This window comes from Triticum urartu, chromosome 2A (assembly GCF_056163025.1).
Source record: "Triticum urartu cultivar PI428250 chromosome 2A, HENAU_Tu73, whole genome shotgun sequence".
In the NCBI taxonomy this organism is placed as follows: domain Eukaryota; kingdom Viridiplantae; phylum Streptophyta; class Magnoliopsida; order Poales; family Poaceae; genus Triticum; species Triticum urartu.
Genome location: NC_141874.1, coordinates 23,849,990 through 23,871,449, shown reverse-complemented (window position 1 = coordinate 23,871,449; position 21,460 = coordinate 23,849,990). Strand labels below are relative to the sequence as shown.

Sequence of the window (21,460 nt, the reverse complement as noted above, 5' to 3'; positions counted from 1 at the left end):
GTAACCATTCTTTTTGCCGGGATATTACCATGACCATTGACCGCGCCGACGGACGGACTTGCTAACAGGTTCGTTGATTTACAATGGCGAACAACACGGTTTGTGTTCCTGCACCCTTTACACTACTCGTATATTCTAATGTGTAATCCTTGATCAGTCGATTGCGTTTGCGTGCATGCATCACATGGTAACGAGACGGCCGCAGACTCCGCACCAACTGAGACGGCCTGCCTGCCGGTCCAAGGTGGGCAGATGGCTCTGGAAACAACATGCTAAAAAGTGCGGATGGCTGTCAACGGGTGGATATAATTCTCGTAGCAAATCCACAGATCAGAAAGAATTGATCAGTAAACCTGCGCACGGTAGTTAGAGCAGCACCAAACATAGCCTCCAAATTTCCGCCACAAGAACCTATTTGATCCCCAACCTTGTGCTTATGGAAAAGAGCAGCTGGGAGTTCCTTGTGGAAATGATCACCTCAGGGGTTTCGCAACAAATGGATTACTTGGATCATATCTATCCTAAAACAGAGTTCTTTTTGTGTTAGATTAAATGACACCACTGGTCCCTATTTGGGGAAAAAGTTTAACAGCCCCCTATTGTGTTCAATCTAATTGCTGATGTTTTCTCTAAAATGCTTGCCAAGGCTGCTCGAGCTGGTATAATATCTGGGATTCTTCCCGGTGTCGACCTAGGGTGTTGTTAGTCTCCAATACGCCGGCGTTACCATCCTTTCTCTTAATCCCGACCCTATCACTGCTAGGAATGTTAAGTGGCCCCTTTCTTGTTTTGACCAACTTTCTGGCATGAGGATTGACAATAATAAATGTGATTTTCTTACAATTAAAGTTGAGGATGATGCCACTAAATTATTAGCTCAAATCTTTTGTTGTAAGATCATCACTTTCCCCTTAAGAACTTAGGAGTGCCTATGCACTATCTCAAGCTTAGGCGGAAAGATATTCAACCTATTATTGATAAAATCATTAAGAGGATTCGTGGGTGGAGAGATAAATTTCTCAGTTACGAGGCCAAAGTAGTGTTGCTTCGGACTTGCATTGCTAGTATTTCTTTATATCCGATGTCTACCATTAAGTTTCCTAAATGGTCCATTACAACTATTACTTCCTAAATGGATGTCAGTCCTTTGAGGGAATGTGGGAGATGTTCATAAATTTCACTTAGCCAATTGGGGGCTTGTATCCTAGAAAAAAGTTTATGGAGGTTTAGGTGTTCATAATTTGAGAGAGCTTAACATGTCTTTACTTGCTTCTTGGGCTAGTAGGAATTTTGCTGCTGGTGATAAGAACTGGTTGATCCTTTTGGATCACAAATATAATACTTGCAAGCCTAATCTTCTTTGGTCCAAACCTAATGTTGGTTCTCCCTTTTCTAAAGAGGTTACTTGTGACGGAACCTAAATTAGCAGATCTCAGGGTAAGGGATAGTCTAGGAGCAATGGCAACGAGGACACGGGACTTTACCCACCATGAGGAGATAATACCCTACGTCATGCTTATGTTTATTGCGATGGAGTAAGTACATGCCAGGCCGCTCGGTTTATTTAGGTACCGAGGGTCCTAGGTTTACAAGATCATAATCGGCTAAATCACGCCACTGGTCTTATGTTCATAAATTTCATTTAGCCAATTGGGGGCTTGTATCCCCGAAAAAAGTTTATGGAGGTTTAGGTGTTCCTAATTTGAGAGAGCTTAACATGTCTTTACTTGCTTCTTGGGCTAGTTGGTATTTTGCTGGTGGTGATAAGAACTGGTTGATCCTTTTGGATCACAGATATAATACTTGCAAGCCTAATCTTCTCTGGTTCAAACCTAATGTTGGTTCTCCCTTTTCTAAAGAAGCCACTTGTGACGGAACCTAAACTGGTAGATCTCGAGGTAGGGGATCCTAGGCTATGAGTCTAGGAGCGATGGTAATGGGGACACAAGACTTTACCCAGGTTTGGGCTCTCCTAGGAGATAATACCCTATGTCCTGCTTATGTTTATTGCGAGGGAAAACAGTGGCTGCACCCAACTTTGATGCACCCACATAGTAAACAATAATTTTGAAATAAATAGGAAAAACAATAAAAAAATTCTGTAACTTCGTGGATGTGATTATGAGAAAATGTTTTAGGAGCTTGCAAAGTTTGGTCACCAAGAAACATCAAATGATCTCCATACAAAATGAAATACAAAATATGCTCTGCATCCAAGTTTACTGTTCACATGTTTCAGCATAAACTTTGTCTTTTTGTACAGAACTCCTCGGATGCCATTTGGCTAACCAATATTTTGTATGTACCTAAGACATTTTGTCATAATCACGTCCACAAAATTTTATATTTCTTTGAAATGTTTTGCTAAGTTTATTATCGTGGGTGCACCCGGGGTGCAAAGTCCGTGGGTGCACAAAAACCAGTCTTATTGTGATGAAGTAAGTACAGTACATGTATCTACCTAGAGATTTCTTATGTTGTCTACGTGCCAGACCGCTCAGTTTATTTAGGTACCGTGGGTCATAGGTTTACAAGATCATAATTGGCTACATACGGATAGATAGAATCCTCCACGAATCCAGAGTCTTGGAGTATATGTGAAATCTTCTGGACCCTTCTAATTATAGACCATGGGCCGCCTGATGTACCCCGGGTCAAAACCGACAAGGGGTCCTCAACTCGGGATTCGACATGAGGAGAGACCCCTTAGCCGGAACATCCTCAGTAGCCCCTAAACCGGTCTTCAAGTCTGGACACACCTGGTTCATCTGAGGTCCACATTATCTTCGGTCGTCGGTCTTGAAACTAGTTCAACGAAAGCACACTTCTGCAATGAAGTCTCGGCGTCGCATTGCGGGGAAATGTCAGGTGATACCAAGATTTATGTGATACTGTGATACGACCTTCTTGGCCGTTGGATATGAGATCCGACTTTGAGGAGCTATTGTACCTATGCACAATTTTGAGACTCTCGGATGGCTTTTTTGCAAAATGTTCAAGAGTTCCCGGGAGTCGGATATGAGATCGAACGACTCCCAGAAGCCCGTATCATGGTATCACGTAAGCATGATATCTTCCCGTCGCATTGCATCCGAGATGACTAACACCAGCTCGGTTTTTGATAAGTGGTGAAAGAGCTTTAGCTGAGCTGCACGTCGGAAATATTTCTTGCGGCCACGAGGAGGATATGGACGTCTGCATGTCTCTCTGCCACTCCCGGGAGGAGTGCGCTTGACCGCGGACGGACTCGTTCTAGCGGGAATCCATTGCGTTTGCGCAAATGACGCTTGTATCCGCCGAGTTGGTGGCCCGAGGCATGTGACTGACACCCCCTAACATCGCAACCACAAGAATCGTGTGTCCACGTCCATCATCGATCTCACCTCCAGCGGCAACGCCGAGGCCACACGCTCCGACGAGGAAGAGTAGGACATGGGAGAGGGCGGCGCCTAGTGTCGTATGTGGGTCAGTCTGTGTCACATGTCCTCTCTACCTCGTCGGCGATCGGGACCTTCACTATGAGGGAATAATAAGGAGACGACGAAGATTTGACTAGATTTTACATTGCATATAGTTGTCTGAATTTGATGATTTACAATGAGGTATTCAACTATGGAACGGAACATTTGAGTGCTAACCGGTCAATGTCCATGGAAGCGCCCGTGTGCTTCCACCGATGTTTGGGGCCGGATTTTGTGAGGTCCGGTTCCAGTCTCGTTTATTTACCTAACTCAGCCAGAGCCCGTACTAACATATCCTTGTATGATGAGATTCTACCACCGTTTCCAAAATCACCTTTGTTTACCGAATCCAAAGTCACTCTGCTCCCCTGCCACCCTGCGATTGCCTGGAAGGAAGCACATGAGAGAGATTGACGTGCCGTACGTTTGGCGGTCAAAGGAGCACCTCAGTAGCACACATGCAGCAGCTAACCCATGCTACGTAGTATTTCCTCCGGTTTTTTTAGTTCGCATATAAAATTTATCTGAAATCAAACCTCGTAAAGTTTGATCAAATTTATAGAACAACGTAGCAACATTTAGAATGTAAAATTGACAACATTAGATGCGTCATGACTTTAGTTTTCATATTATATAAATTTAGCATCGTAGATGTTAATATTCTTTTATATAAATATGGTCAAACTTTACGATGTTTGACTTGAGACAATTTTTATATGCAGAGTAAAAAGGACCGAAGGAAGTACGCACAAACAAGACCCCAAGACGGTGGCGCCAATGTTGGCAAGGTCTTCCATAACGCGTAGGGGCTTGGCCTTTCCACAGGAGGAGAGCGGAGGCTTTTTATATACTACCAGGAACGACGAAGTAGAGAGGACGAGCACCAGCTAATTAAAGGTGGAAGCAAAGACATCAGTCTCTACAGGCAGAGATCAGAACATACGTGGTTTCTGGGTAGAGATCAGATCCACTACCCTTTCAGCCGTTGCTGTAATTTCATGGGGAACTGCTCGGCTCCAAGGAAACCGAATTAGATGGGGTGAACACACCGGGCCACCATGGACAACTCCAGCTCCAAGGTAGTAGTTACTTCCACTTCTTCATCCGAACATGCATTTATTGCTTACTTAACTACTCCCTCCGTCCCATAATATAAGATCGTTTCTCAAACTATGTTAGTTTGAAAAAAGTTTGATAAATGATCTTATATTCTGGGACGGAGGGAGTAATTCAGAACTTAAGGAGTTGAATCCTTCCAAATTCCTATGAAATTTCAATAAACCGAAGAGGCTTACCTGTTTGTTTATTGTCTTGAGAAAGGGTAGTATATTATTATTCATATGGAACTTCTAGCCTATTTGTTGTTGCAGCAGCTTGCCACCTTTTGCTAATTCAGCTCTCTCTTCTCTGTCTCACCGATCTCTTGTTTGCGCAGCAACCGCAAGCCACAGTCTTCCACCCATGTCTGCACCCAATGCCAGACAATCCCAGGGCTCGTCCATGAGCGTTATCACCAGCAGAAGTACTAATGGCGCTGGCAACATATCAGCAGCTTTCTTGGAGCCGGAGGAGGGCATGATCCTGGAGGTGCCCAACCTGCGCATTTTCACGTTCGCGGAGCTCAAGGCCGCGACCAGGAACTTCAAGCCTGACACCGTCCTAGGTGAGGGCGGGTTCGGGCGGGTTTACAAGGGCTGGGTCGACAAGAAGACGATGAACCCCACGAGCAGCAGCGTTGTCAGCGGCATGGCTATTGCCGTCAAGAAGCTCAAACCGGGGAGCAGCCAGGGCCTGGAAGAATGACAGGTGCTTACACATACACATGCTGACATCAGCATTGAACTGTTGAAGTGGAGTTCCTATCTAGAGAATAGACAAGGATAAGAACACAATTAATATTCTTGCAGTGTGAGGTGAACTTTCTCGGGAGGATGTCGCATCCGAACCTGGTCCTGGTGAGGCTGCTGGGGTACTGCTTGGAGGAGAGGGAGCTGTTGCTTGTCTACGAGTTCATGGCCAAGGGGAGCTTGGAGAATCATCTCTTCAGAAGTGAGTCCGCCCGGAGTAGGGCGTTTGGAGCTCGATCGGCCTCCATGGAGGCCGAATTTTTTGAAAAATTCAAAATTCACATTTTTCAGTTTCAAAAATATCTGAAAAAAAATCATACAAGTAAACAAGGATGTTATGTGTATGTATGTAAAATTTAAGGACGAAATACCCTAAAATACGATCTGTGCAAAAAAAAGACAAATTCATGGACCTTTAGGATGAATAGTGCATCTACTAAAAAGCCTCAGATTTGTTCTTTTTGTGTAGCACTCATTTTAAGGTGTTTTGTTCTGGAAATTTACACATATATGCTTTATGTCTCTAAGTATGTGTGTATTTGTTTTCAAATTTTTTTGAAATGTGAAAATTTAAATTTTGATCAAGTCAAACTCGGGCTCCATGGAGCCCGAGCTCTAAAGAGCATTTTCGGTCCGCCTGCAGCTACTTTATTAGTCTTGCATGCGTGTTTCTTTGTAACTTCGCTTGTTTGATTTCATGTGTATTGGAGTTGTGACTCTTTTTGACAACCGCTTTGGATTGGCTATTCTTAGTAAGTGTGGTGGGATGGTCTATATACACTTTTTTTTTGATCAAAGAAGGGCTTGCCCCCTTCCGATTTTCATTACTGAAAACCAACTTCGAGTAACAGAGTATTAACGGCTACATAACGAAGCATGACCAACATTCAGCCAGACCAACATCCCACTAAACGGCCAGCACAAGCCGCAACAACTCTTGAACAAGATCCAGAGCAAATAGGTCTTACACAAACCACTAAAGCGACAACAAAATAACATAGTAGCAGCTGCCAAACAGAGCAAGCAGAAACAAGAGACTGAGAACCGCAGCAGCAGCAACGAAGATGTCACAGCCGTTCATCCGGGAAGCCTCACCACGTTGAACCTCCAACCTTGCCCAGCTGCATACACCTCACTTGCTGCCCGCTCTAGTACTCTTGCTCCCAGCTCCAACATTTTTCTTGGCGGCTCCTTTATCTGCAAGATGGACCAATCAACCAACCATCGACTCATCAGTTTGATTATATGAAAAGGATCATTTATCCTTTCATTCTCAAATATAATTGCATTTCTACTTTTCCAGATTGCCCAGAATAAGGCAGAAACCCCAACCAACACTAATCTCTTATCTTCTTTGTTAAATTTGTTCATCCACCCCCCAAAACAATCTTTAACATTCGCAGGAATGGTCTTCAAACCACAAACACATCTAACCAAGCTCCACATCAAAGATGCCGCAGAGCAGGTGAACAGCAGATGATCAATTGATTCATCCTGCCCACAAAATACACAGCCTTCCTCCCCCTTCCACCCCTTTTTGAGTAGGACATCCCTGATTAAAATGCTTTTCTTATTTATTAGCCATAAAAAGACTTTGATTTTTGCAGGAACTTTGACTTTCCACAAGTATTTTTGTGGAAATTTCATTCCATTTGTAATCATTTTCTTATATAAGGATCTCACAGAAATTTTTTTATCAGCAGTGAGAGTCCAGGTAATCTTATCTTCCCCTCCTTTCATTTCTATTCTTTCACATCTTCTTTTCAGAGCATTCCACAAATCCAGAGTTTCCCCATACAGGGTCCTCCTAAATTTGAACCCCTTCCATCCTTTTTGGATGGCATCATCTACAGTGATCTTATGATCAAAACAGATATCATAGATTCTAGGATAAGCCTCTTTTAAAGGTTTATCATCTACCCAAGTATCTTCCCAGAATCTAGTGTTTTTCCCATCTCCTAGTTCTTTCTTAACAAATCTATAGAAGATATTTTTAATATTCAGTAGGCTACTCCAAAACTGAGAGTCACCAGGTTTCTTTTCTATTAATGCTAAACATTTTCCTTTTTTATATTTTCTTTTCAGAACATCTTGCCAAATTCCCTTTTCTGTCTCCATTTTCCACCACCACTTAGCCAACAAAGCTATATTCATCACTTCCAGATTGAGAATCCCTAGGCCTCCCACATCTCTTGGTAGACAACACTCTCTCCATTTGACTAAATGATATTTCCTGACATTTTCATCTTCTTGCCAAACCAACCTTGCCCTGAAGAAATCAGCCTTCTTAATGATTCCTTTTGGAACAGCATAAAAGGACATCATAAACATAGGAATATTAGTCAGGCAGGCTTGAACCAGGGTGATCCTACCAGCAATTGATCCTAGCAGTTTCCCCTGCCAACACCCACATCTTTTTTCAATTTTATCAGTTACACAGCTCCAGTGTGTATTCCTAATCCTGTTATCTGACACAGGCATGCCCAGGTACTTAATGGGCAGCTCTCCCATTTTACAAGTCAATATTTCCTGGTATAACAATTGTTTTTCTTTAGCTTTCCCAAATAACATCAGTTCACTTTTATGAAAATTTATTTTGAGACCAGACATTTGTTCAAAGGCACCTAGTATGAATTTAAGGTTTCTCACACTATCCAAATCATCTTTCACTAGAAAAATGGTGTCATCAGCATATTGCAACATGTTAACTCCTTTGTTGTCATTTTTACAAAGGACTCCCTTGACAATATCATGTTATAGGGCATTATTCATTAACATAGCTAAAGCATCAGCAGCCACATCAAAAAGTAGTGGTGACATAGCATCTCCCTGCCTTAAACCTTTAAAAGTTTTAAAGTAAGGACCAATTTCATCATTGACCTTAATTCCTACATGTCCCCCTCTCATAGTTTCCACTACCCAATCACACCATTTATGTGGAAAACCTTTTAGCTCAAGCATTTGTATAACAAAGGGCCATTTAATTTTGTCATATGCTTTTTCAAAATCAACTTTAAAAATCAGAGCATCTTCTTTGTCTCTATGAAATGTATTCAAAGCTTCATGCAATATGACAACTCCTTCCATAATGTATCTCCCTTTGATAAATGCAGTTTGTGTTCTGGAAATTACAGGGGGAACACACTTGGTCAGTCTGTTCATCAAGATTTTAGTAATTATCTTGAAACTCACATTCAATAGGCAAATAGGCCTAAATTTTTGAATTTGTTTGGCATCATTGGTCTTAGGTATCAGGGTAATGATGCCATAATTGAGCCTAGCTATGTTAATTTCCCCTTTGGCAAACTCATCAACTAAGGCTTTCAGATCCCATTTAACCAGGTCCCAAAAATCTTGATAAAAGTCAGCAGGGAACCCATCTGGCCATGGACTTTTGTTCCTCTTCATCCCAAAAACTACATGATGTATTTCATCTAAGGAAAAAGGGGATATTAGCCCATCTTTATCCTGTGGTTTTATTTTATCCATTTCCATACCCCTCAAAGATATGTTAGATTCTTCAGGGTGGCCAAAGAGGTTTTTGTAAAATTTGGTAATATAGTCCATCAGGTTACTATCACCTTCTATGGTCCCTTCTTCTTGTTCCAGAGAGATTATTCTGTTTTTCCTTCTCCTCCCATTTACTTTTGCATGGTAGTATCTAGTGTTCCCATCTCCATCTTTAATCTCATTATCTTTATATCTTTGTATCCACTTCATTTCCTCTTGTGTCATAATTCTTTTAAGTTGCAACCTAAGTTCTTTCTGTTCAGATCTGTCTGCAGCAGTCAGGCCCATTACTTCAGCTCTCTTATCTATATCATCCAGCTTTTTGATAATTTCAACTTTGATTTTCCTATACCACGCATCCATGTTTTTATTCCAACCTTTGGCTTTTCTCCTCAATTTTCTCATTCTTAATTGCCATCTTTTCTAACACATCCCCTCTATATATTTCATTCCATGTTTTACATATCAACTCCTTGAACCCTTCTCTCAAACACCAAGCATTTTCATATCTGAATGTATAGCTGCTTGTTTGTGATTCCCCTGTGTCTAAATATAGAGGAGTATGCTCAGATATTTCCCTAGCAAAAGCTTGTAAAATGGTTAATGTATATTTTTCCTCCCATGCAGGGCACATTAGCACCCTGTCCAATTTCTCATAAGTAGGGTCATCCTGGTTATTGGTGTTGGAAATATGGCCTAGAGGCAATAATAAATTAGTTATTATTATTATATTTCATTTTTCGTGATAATCGTTTATTATCCATGCTAGAATTGTATTGATAGGAAACTCAGATACATGTGTGGATACATAGACAACACCATGTCCCTAGTAAGCCTCTAGTTGACTAGCTCGTTGATCAATAGATGGTTACGGTTTCCTAACCATGGACATTGGATGTCGTTGATAACGGGATCACATCATTAGGAGAATGATGTGATGGACAAGACCCAATCCTAAGCCTAGCACAAGATCGTGTAGTTCGTATGCTAAAGCTTTTCTAATGTCAAGTATCATTTCCTTAGACCATGAGATTGTGCAACTCCCGGATACCGTAGGAGTGCTTTGGGTGTGCCAAACGTCACAACGTAACTGGGTGGCTATAAAGGTACACTACAGGTATTTTCGAAAGTGTCTGTTGGGTTGGCCCGAATCGAGACTGGGATTTGTCACTCCGTGTAACGGAGAGGTATCTCTGGGCCCACTCAGTAGGACATCATCATAATGTGCACAATGTGATCAAGGAGTTGATCACGGGATGATGTGTTACGGAACGAGTAAAGAGACTTGCCGGTAACGAGATTGAACAAGGTATCGGGATACCGACGATCGAATCTCGGGCAAGTATCGTACCGATAGACAAAGGGAATTGTATACGGGATTGATTGAATCCTTGACATCGTGGTTCATCCGATGAGATCATCGTGGAGCATGTGGGAGCCAACATGGGTATCCAGATCCCGCTGTTGGTTATTGACCGGAGAGTTGTCTCGGCCATGTCTGCATGACTCCCGAGCCCGTAGGGTCTACACACTTAAGGTTCGATAACGCTAGGGTTATAGGGAATAGATATACGTGGTTACCGAATGTTGTTCGGAGTCCCGGATGAGATTCCGGACGTCACGAGGAGTTCCGGAATGGTCCGCAGGTAAAGATTTATATATGGGAAGTCATCATACGGTCATCGGAATAATTTGGGGGTGATCGGTATTGTACCGGGACCACTGGAGGGGTTCCGGGGGTCCACCGGGAGGGTCCATCTGCCCCAGAGGGCCCTATGGGCTGTGTGTGGAGAGGGACCAGCCCCTTAGTGGGCTGGGCGCCTCCCCCCCTAGGGCCCATGCGCCTAGGGTTTGGGGGAACCCTAAAGGGGGGGGCGCCCCCCTTGCCTTGGGGGGCAAGGCAACCCCCCTGGGCGTCGCCCCCCTCCTCAGATTGGATCTGAGGGGGCCGGCCCCCTCTCCCTTGCCCCTATATATATGTGGGGTGTGGGAGGGCAGCCGCACCCAAGTTCTGGCGCAGCCCTCCCCCTCTCCCAAGTCCTCCTCCTCTCCCGCGGTGCTTGGCGAAGCCCTGCTGGATTGCCACGCTCCTCCTTCACCACCACGCCGTCGTGCTGCTGGTGGATGGAGTCTTCCCCAACCTCTCCTTCTCCCCTTGCTGGATCAAGGCGTAGGAGACGTTACCAGGCTGCACGTGTGTTGAACGCGGAGGCGCCATGGTTCGGCGCTTAGATCGGAATCAACCGTGATCTGAATCGCTATGAGTACGACTCCTTCATCCGCGTTCTTGTAACGCTTCCGCTTAGCGATCTACAAGGGTATGTAGATGCACTCTCCTTCCCCTCGTTGCTAGATTACTCCATAGATTGATCTTGGTGATGGATAGAAAATTTTAAATTTCTGCTACGATCCCCAACAATTGGCCCAGGTGTATTGTCTCCCATTTAAAGGCAGTTCCCTTAGACCAACTTGTTCAATTATGGCATTAAACATAAAAGACCACTGTTCATTTAGCATAGGTTTGTTTTTTTCCTTGTTATTTCTAATAATGTTGAAGTCCCCCCCCCACCAAACAGGGCAAAGGATTGTCATGATATAATCTAGCAAGCTCGGCAAGGAAATTAGCTTTTCCTTCCTTCTGTGCATCACCATACACAATGACTAGATTCCAATGCATTTTTATATTTTTGTCAAATAACAACACTCTTATAAAATACCGCCCTTTTTCAATATGTTCAACATCAAACATCTCTCTGTTAATACCAAGTAGGATCCCCCCAGACATTCCTCTGGGAGGATTCCAGCACCATTGATAATTTTTACCCCCACACAGGTTGTGCAATTCATTTTTAGTAAAATCTTGTTTGATTGTTTCTGAAATCCCAACAAAATCTAGTTTGTGATCCATGATCATCTCTCTAATATACCTCCTTTTGTGATCTTGACCTATACCTCTCACATTCCAAAAAACACCCCTCATTTTGAGTAGCTACTAAAAGGTAACTTCCAATTTTTATTATCCAGTCCAACTTTTTTTATTTTCCTGGGTTAGAGACTAATTAGTCTTCTTCCCTCTTTTCCTCCTTAACAAACCAACTCCAACTGATTGCTTCACACAGCTAAATACTGGTGAGCCTTTTGTACCCCCCTTTTTCCCAGAGAACATCTCTCTGATATTTTTGTATTGTTGTTCCTCAATCTCAGCGCCAGAATGATCTAAATCTGAACATAATCCATCCAAATCCACATCTCCAGTATTAATGTATACTGGTGTGTTTCCACATTCTTCCACAATCTCACCTGCTTTTCCCTTCTCACCTCCCTCTTCTCTTTTAATGTTTTGAAAATAAATATCTCTTCTAGCTTTCTCCATTTTATTAATAATGTCTATGTTTTTTCAATCATATCAATAGAGCATCCTAAATCAATTCCTACCATGGAGCTAATTTGTAGTAAGGAAGAATTAACAAATTCAGCACCAGAATCCTTACCATAGTTATCTCTTTCTTCAGCTCTGATTTAGCCATCTCTTCTATTTTCTGATATTCCTTCCCTTTGTTTCTGAGACTTCTTTTAATTTCTTTTTCCTCTTCTTCCTTATCTGTAACCTCAGCTCCATGCAAGTCAACCATTCTTTCACCCAGGGTCCCAATTGATTCCTGACTGGCATTATAATCAGTAGGTTCATTGTATTTTCCAGACTCAGATTCTCCTTTTTTCTGTTGGTTTTCTTTCTCATAGTCTTCCAAGTCCATATTGGCCAGTTCCATTTCATATTGTTCCCTATTAACAACTTCTTGTACTAACTTTTGGATTTCTTCCTGCTGTTGATTGATTTTCCCCTGCATTGCTTGTTGATTGCCCTCCAAATCCTTAATCCTTTGCTCAGCTTTAGCCCACAGTGCATTGTGTCTGGCTTTATCTTCTTCCAAATTCTTGATCTTGCTGAACATGATATCACTTTCTTTTTGCCACTTTCTTCTCTCAGAGTACATCTCATCTTGCCATTGCATCATATTTTCTTCCATTTGTAATTTCATTCTTGCCAATTTCCCATCCACTTCCTCACTTTGTCTGAGAGACAAACAACCTAGTGCAATGCCTTTGTGTTTAGCATCTTCCACCCTGGATCTCTTTCTATTGTCAATCTCCCCTTCCTCATCCTCTGGGTTATGTGTGTTTTCATTTTTTCTCTTATCCTATTTATACCATCCAATTTCCACCACCTTCTCCACTTCAACCCCAATCCTGAACATGAGTAGATCAGGGGCAGCAATTTCCACATGAGGTGGAGTTCTTTCTACATCTCTGATCCCACATTTGACCCTCACTTTTTCTTCATTAACTGTATCCATATCCACTTCCAGCACAGGCCCCACTGCAGCAGCCACTTCACACATGCCTAAGAAGTGTCTGAAACAATCAGGCACTTTGCTCAACTTGATCCAGACAGTATGCAATTTCCCCATTGCTTGGTGATCTAGAGACCAAGGCTGCACCTTGATGACCACCCCTGTCCCAAGAAAATTGAAATCATTAAATTTAGCCAGCTCCACTAGTTTTGCCTTGTTGGGGAATCTCATCATGAAACCATTTTTCCCAAATTCTTTCATTCTCCACTGCCATCCCCAGTCAAACATCTCCCCCATAGCTTTTATGAGCTCAGTCTCATTTATACTCCCCTCTCTAATGATCACCACACCTAAGGGATTTGTATGTTCAGCTACAAGCACATCTTTATAGCTTTGAACCAATAGAATCCCCAGTCCTTTCGCAGTATATCCCACATACTTCGGGACTGGTTTCATCTGTTTTAACAGGTTACATTCACTGGTAATATAGTTCTCCCTTCCACATATGCAGTGTCCCACTCTACACTCCCTGGTAGAGTGTCTTGGGTCTTTGCATTTACCACAGACTTGTTTGTTAAACCTCTCCCCCCCTTTCTTGTCGTCATCTAAATTTAGCTGCCAGTTGCCTCTCCCCCCTTGTTTCTTCATTTCCATAGCTACTTCTTGATCACCTCTCTTGTCAGTTTTCTGCATATGTTCTCCACTTTTCTCTTCTCTCCTGATGCTGTCTTTGCTAGCCTGGACCTCCATGGATTTTCCAACCATTCCTTCCAGTATCTCTCTCTCCTCCTCTCATACCCTGAACTAACTGAGAAAGAAGGGAAGTCAGAAGTTGCTGTTGTACATTTTGGTCTTTCTGAATCCTCAAATCCTTCTCATTTCCTTTCTCAACTCCAGAGCTCTCCCCTTCCTCATTAGCTTTTTCAACCCTACCTTCCATTATCTCTTTCTTCCCTGTCTTAGCTTGCCAAATCAAGTTTTCTTCCCCTCCTTCTTCGATGTTTTCTTCTCCACCTTCATTCCCTCTGCTTCCTCCATTTCCAACACCAAATCTACCACCACCTCTTCCAAAACTACCAAATCGATCAGTTGTGGTGAATCTCCCTCCATTCCATCCACCTCCTCTGTTGCTGTAGTTGAATCTCCCTCTAGCAAAGCCTCCCACTCCTCCACGATTGAATCTAGGGCCTCCAAATCCTCTCCCAAAATTTCCTTCCATTTTGTCTACTGGCGGCGGCGTGGGAGGAGAAGGGGGAAACCCTACACGATGGAAGTGCTCACCCATCCCCCCCTCACCAACTTTTATACCTGCCATCCCCACCCCTTTTTCCTGGGCTGTGTTGTTATCAGGCCCAATGGGCTTCCACCAGGCCAGGTCCACATCCAGGTCCACTTTCACATTTTTCCCATTGAGCCCCCAAAAATAATCAGAGGTCTCAAAGCCACTATCTCTTTGATTTTATCCCCCCTCCTCTTTTGAAGCACAATAGGCCCCAATGGGAGTCTTATGAATTACTAAATCTCCAAAGTCAACCTCATCTTCTTCATACTAGAGAGGAATAGGATGAATATTATCTTTTTTCATATGGTCATGAACAATCTGTGCATAAAAACCACTAATTCTATACTTCTTTTTCCAATTTTTCTCCCCCCAAACCCTTCTACAGAATTCATATTATCCCCACAATCAACACCATCAGAACCTCCATCGCAGTCATCTGCGTTTTGGGGCTTGAATTCTTTTTTCTTCTCACTCACATTACGTAATCTAATATTCCCTTTTTTCTTCCCAATTCTAGCATCATCCACCTCAATTGAAGCAGTAGATACTAAGTATTTGGGATTGGGAGACATACCTGAAGTGAAGACAGAGGACTCCCTCCCCTCCTCCTCCTCGGAGCCTTCACCGGCCGATAACCAGAAGCGGCCGCCAGCCGGCGAGCGCCCTACTGGCGGCGGATGAGGGCAAGGAGGCGAGGCGAGCGCCTCGGGAAGCGCGCGGGGGGGGGAGTGGCGGGGGAGCGTGGTTGGAGTCGCTGGCGTCCTGTTCCTGCGCCTTGGAGTCACCGCTATCACTTCGTCCTCCTCGATCTCGATCGGGAGCCATCTAGACCCAGGGGACAGAATCCCCATCACCACCGCCTGCGGTGGCGCCTGTGGCTGCATCGGCGGTGGCGCCCTTGGCTGAATCAGGCGGTAGCGGAGGGAGCGGAACGCCTTCCACTTCTCCCTCTGCTCTGGATCCAGCGACTCCGCCTCCAGCATCGCCCAGAGGAGCACCCCCATCACCGGCTGGCGCTCGTAGTTGGGGAAGCAGCGGGGGATCTCCTCTCCCCTGAGCTTGTCTCGCACCATCTCCGACGCGTCGTTGAGGGCCTTCGCCATCGGAAACCAGCGGTTGAGCTCCTGGAGCCTCCCCATCAGCACCTTGTCGCCGGCGGAGAGGGCCCACATCTGCTGCTCGCGCGTCGACATCGAACCCTAGCTCTGGGAGCGTCGCGCCGCAGCGGTTGCTTTGGATGAGATCCGAATGTGGGGGAGTGGTGGAGGAAGTGGCGAAGAGCCGATGCGTCGGCCAAATAACCTCTCTCCCTCCCCCCTCGCCGCCATTACTCACCTCGGGAACCGTCCTGGGGTCGCCCCACCGGTCAGCCGCCGCGACACGTGCCAGGTGACAAGGGAATTCCACCATTCCGCCCACCTTGACCGCATCTTCCTCGGGCCAACTTCGCGCGTCCACCACCACCCCATCGGCGTCGGCGAGCTCCAGGTGGCGTCCTCGCCGGCAGATTGATCCTGGTCGGAAGATCAGCAGCGTCGTGCCTAGATTCGGCACGTAATCGCATCGAAATCGTGCCTCACACGAGAGACGTGTGTCGCACGGGAGCGTGACGTACGGGAGCGTGTCGCGCGTGTCGCACGCCATCCTCCACGCAAATGCCACTTTCCCAACTCGGTCTATACACACTAAACAGAAACAAACTTTGATGTGGTGCCAAGGTCACATCTTTGAGTGAAAAAGTGAAAGAGATGGTAAACTTCTTTTTTTAGGGGAAAAGAGATGGTAAACTTTTTTTTCGAGAGTACGTCAATGGCGTACCATATTTTTATAAACGAAAGAGAGTTAATGTACAAGAAGCCCATCCCTGATGCGAACATCTAGGGTGGGTGACACACACCTACTCGACTCCGAAGCACAACTAATCTAACTTCTCGCAAAACGTTGTAGACGTCCCGCTCCAAGCCCTGCCGTATGCCATGCCGTGATTTCCTCAAACACAAGATTGGGGATGAGGGGTGCAGGTTTCTGCTGCTCCTGTCTGTTGAAAACCCTGACGTTTCTTTGCTTCCAAAGAGTCCAAGCCACCGCCGTCACGAGAGTGTCAAAGCCTCTTCTGTCCGCTCCACTGAACTTCTTCCTTTCTCTCATCCACCAAGCAGGGAAGGTGTCATTCGTAGTAGTGCCTACCACATTAAGTCCGAGCAGGTCAAACACACGATGCCACACCTCCTGTGCAAAAATGCACTTGGCCAGTATGTGGTCCACGTTATTCTCCGCTTGCAAACACGTGAAACATGGCGACGGCTGGTCTTGCAGGCCATGACGTGCCCGTCTATCCGATGTCCACAATCGATATTGTAACGCCAACCAAATGAACAGCTTGCACTTTAAGGTCGCCCAGCTTCTCTAAGTGCAAGCCGCTGTTGGTGATTTCTGCAGGCCCGAGCAAAGATGGTCATAGACCGATTTAGCCGAGTAGCTCGCCGTATTCATCGCCGGCCAAGTGAACCGGTCCGGTTCATTCGCATCTCTATGCACCGAAGCGATTGCATGGCAGAGGTGCATACACTGCAACTGGGCAGTGAAGGTAGCCGTGGCATCGCACCGTCTCCATCAAGCGCGGCGCGATATCTGCCACTCCAGCTCCTCGTATCCACTTATCTCTCCAGAACAGGACGCTGTCACCCCTTCCAACCTCAGTCCTAACCATGCTTTCAAAAACATCTCTTGCATCACAGTCAGCCGCCATAGATAAACCTTGCCATGGTCTGCTAGAATCAGTCCTTCTTAGCCACTCCCACCTCACTCTCAGCGCCAGAGCCTGGGCTTTCATGAGAGATGGTAAACTGAGCGGTATGTTTCTTGGTAGGAGAAGGCGGCTCCGTCCATCCAATCTCATGGGCCCTGCGGTTACGGATCGCCATCGGCGCCGCACGCGGGCTCGCCTTCTTGCACTCGGCGGACAAGCATGTCATCTACCGAGACTTCAAGTCCTCCAACATCCTCCTCGACACGGTACGCGTGCATATAAAACGTTCAGTTGCCTATATAGTCAACAAAAATGTTATTCCCACGCACACTTTCTACTAAGTTTTTTGTAAAACCAGTACGTAAGAGTAATAGTCAACTGACGCACGTACGTGCTGTGCCTTGCCTTGGGTCGTACGTCATGCAGCACTACAACGCCAAGATCTCCGACTTCGGCCTCGTCAGGAACGGCCCGGCCGACGGCGACAGCCATGTCACCACCCGCATCATGGGCACCTACGGCTACGCCGCACCGGAGTACGTCTCCACAGGTACGGCCGTACAGCTACCACTCGCCCACCATAGTTAGCCCCATCACCACTCAAAAATCCGTGTGTGTGTGCGTGTGCAGGTCACCTGTACGTGAAGAGCGACGTCTACGGGTTCGGCGTGGTACTGCTGGAGATGCTCACCGGCCTGCGCGCGCTCGACACGGCCCGGCCGGCACCGCAGACCAACCTTGTGAGCTGGGCCAAACCGTACCTGGCGGACCGCCGGAGGCTGCCGCAGCTGGTAGATCCGCACCTGGAAGGGCAGTACACGTCGAGGGCCGCCCTGCGAGCCGCACCAGCTCACCATGAGCTGCCTCGCCGGCGACCCCAAGAGCCGGCCCTCCATGCCCGAGGTCGTCATGGTGCTCGAGAAGATCGAGCGCATGAAGCCGCCACCGCACAGGCTTATCTCGCCTTGGGCCGCCGCGCGGACTGTGCACGGGCGCACGCAGACGCGTATACCTACACGTACAACTATACTGCACTGATCTTTCAGTTTCAACGTAAATTTCGATTTGTTTTTGTTGGCGTATAGATTATTATAGGCTATGATTTGTTGAGATTAATTGTATTCTTTCCTTATATGATTCTTATCTTATTTCTAAGAGAGGCGTCTTGCCCTTGTACTCCATATATACTTGCCTTTGAGGCTTAATAATACACCCATTGCATTACATTAATCCCTCTCTAGTCCTTTTACAATTTTTTTTGAGGGAAACGTAAATTTCGATTTTGGAGAGCCCCCACAAGGAGTAGGTTTGCAATGAGTCCTATTCAAGAATTCGTCCGACTAACCAGTTTACTTGCCGATTAATCCTTACTCGTAGGATCATTGAGTAGCCGATACTAGTTAAATCGGCCGATTAATTGATTAAATGGCTGATTAATCCTCTAGTCGCCAGCCAACCGAGCAGCTACCAGTTAACGATTTCCTCAACAATAGCAATGACACAAGTAGCTTAGGCGATACTACAGAACCACTTGTTTTTTAGTTAAGGTGGCAGAATCCAAGGTGTGATATAACTAGCCAGCTGACCGAGGTATTTGCGCCTTTTGATCATTTGTATTTTATTATTATTTGTGAAGGCTATTTTTAGCAGTTGAATATATTTTTCATTGTTGAAATCAACATAGTATGTTTTTTTTACTTCCTCACATGGCAGTTTTATTATTAAGAGCATGACATTTTAATAATTAATAATACAATATTTTTATTATTAAGAGGATTACAGTTTTATTGTTAATAGCATGCCATTTTTATTATTAATAACATGACATTTTTATTAAGAGCATAACTCTTTTATTATTGAGAGCATGGAGTTTACATATTAATAGGATGACAATTCTATTAGTGAGAGGGTAACGTTTTTATTATTACTAGCAAAAGAGTCCGTGCGTTGCAATGAGAGAAAAAAATACCACCTCCTAATCCAATAACCATGACCCAAGACCAAAGTCCTTTATTTTAACGCATGGCGTCTCATCTGTGTTGCCCTTATCCTCCTCCCCCCTTCGACGACGGTGGCCTCAATTCTCACACAATCACAAAAAAAGCTTGAATGTTGTCAATCCTAAGGCGTCTGTCTCTGCATAAGATGAGAAATCTGGTTTTTTCATGTGAGGTTTTCGTGAGGTATGCATGTGTCTTTATAGATGTTTGTTTCGTCTTCAATCCTAGTTTTGCTATGGCGTTCATTTACAATCCGGATCGGCACAGGTATGAAGAAAGATGGATCGTGCGCTATTGATTGAGGTTGCATTATACATTGCATTTTTTTAACGTTTAACATGCAAAATAACATCATATAAAACTGAGTCATGGGTTGAATACCAGAAACCATCAGGGGGTTCTCTTTGAAACCAAAAATCCGATGTAAAACTGAACAACAAGTTGATTATCAGAAACATCATGAGGTTTTATACAAAATAGCATGATGGACCAAGAGTACCTATTTCCTTTATTAGCAGGTATAGATTTGTATGACAAATTTATTATCAAGAGGATGATGGTTTTATTATTAAGTGGACGAAAATTTCATTTTTGTATTGACATGGCAATTTCTTCATTGACACAACATTTTTTATAAGTAATTTTTTGTGCAGTGGACCAAATAAAGCAAAAGTTTACACATGGACATTTTTGTTTATGTCTAGGCAAAAATAAGGAAATCCAAAAAACATAGCATTTTTGCACCGTGAAACATCTTCATGGCAAATTTCATAAATTTAGGCCTCCTTTGGTTTGGAGGAATTTCATAGGAATTCTAGAGGATAGGATTCTTATAGGATTTTTTCCTTTAGAGCCGTTTGGTTCATAGGAATGGATTCTTATTCCTACATAGGATTGGTTCCTATCCTCCACATTTCATAGGAAAATAAAAATGAGCCTAGACTCAATGGAAAAATTCCTTTGGTGTCAACCAAATGACATCTCGTTTCCTAATCCTACTCATAGGATTTGAGATACATGTCATCTCATTTCCTACAAAATTCCTATTCCTACGATAATCCTATCCTATGAACCAAAAGAGGCCTTATCTTTTTATAGATCCCGTGGCACATTTTTTAAACATACCATTGTAAATTTATAAATTAGAAAAAATGGAAGTTTTAGAAAGTAGCGGCATTTTTCATATTTTCATAATAATGACATTTTTATAAATTTATGATTTCCTTTGTTTTGATAAGAAACCATGTTTTTATGGCATTAAAAAAATAACTAGTCCTTTGGGCCAATCGTGGTTTGGCCTCCCCCCTCCCCAACGAGCGATCAAGAGGGGGCGAAATGTTTGTTGGTAGTTGCTTCCCTAGCTGCCGCGAAGCCTTTGCATTTGCAGTAGATCTTGGGCTCCAAAATAAAATTGTTGCATCGGACGCACAATACGTTGTGAAAGATATAGAAGGAAGGCACAGAGGACATCATGGAATTATTATTGAAGAGATTCACGCCAGGGTAGCTAATTTCAATTACAAGTTTTCCTTCGAAGGTCGGACAACCAATAAGGACGCCCATAGTTTAGCTAGATTTTCCCTTTTATTAGGCCAAAGTCGTCACCTGTGGCTTATGCAACCCCACGACCCGAATGCAACCCCATGGGCCGACTCTAACACTCATACGATTTTTTTGCGGTATGCTTATTGTTTGGATCGTGCCATATTTTAATCTTTATGTGGCATTATTTATATGGACACAAATTTGATGAATATGGGTGCGCACACACCTTTTATGAATAATAAATTTAAAAAAATGCTAGAAAAAATAAAAAAAATCTGAATTTATTTTTGTAATATACATAGTCAACCGGTATACTCGCATAGGAAGTTTTATGAAGAAATCACATCCGTGGTAATATGGGCAAAAATGACAAAATCGAAGCTAATCGAAACTATGTTAATATTAGATGAGTATTCGCATTTCTCGTACCAAATTTTACATATTGAATCACTATGCATGTAACTATTTATATTCTAAACGTAATTTATCTGGGAAGCGATTGTAAGATTATCTCGGATGAAGAATAACTTATTCTGCACCCTGGGCAATGAATATTAACACTAATATAAAAAAACACTGTTTAATGAATATTATGGTTGCATTTGTATTTTCTTCACTAAAAATATCATGGGTGTCAATACATCATGAAACTTCACACGTGAATGACTAAGTTTCATACCACGAAATTTCAGTATGTTTTTTTTAATTTTTTTT

The 21,460-nt window shown here is 43.9% G+C and overlaps 2 pseudogenes; one reads left to right on the top strand and one right to left on the bottom strand.

Annotated features, from left to right (window-relative positions):
- Positions 1–3,280: 3,280 nt before the first annotated feature.
- LOC125534773 (putative serine/threonine-protein kinase PIX13) lies at positions 3,281–18,239 on the top strand (annotated as a pseudogene).
- LOC147983068 (uncharacterized) lies at positions 12,250–14,395 on the bottom strand (annotated as a pseudogene).
- Positions 18,240–21,460: the final 3,221 nt, after the last annotated feature.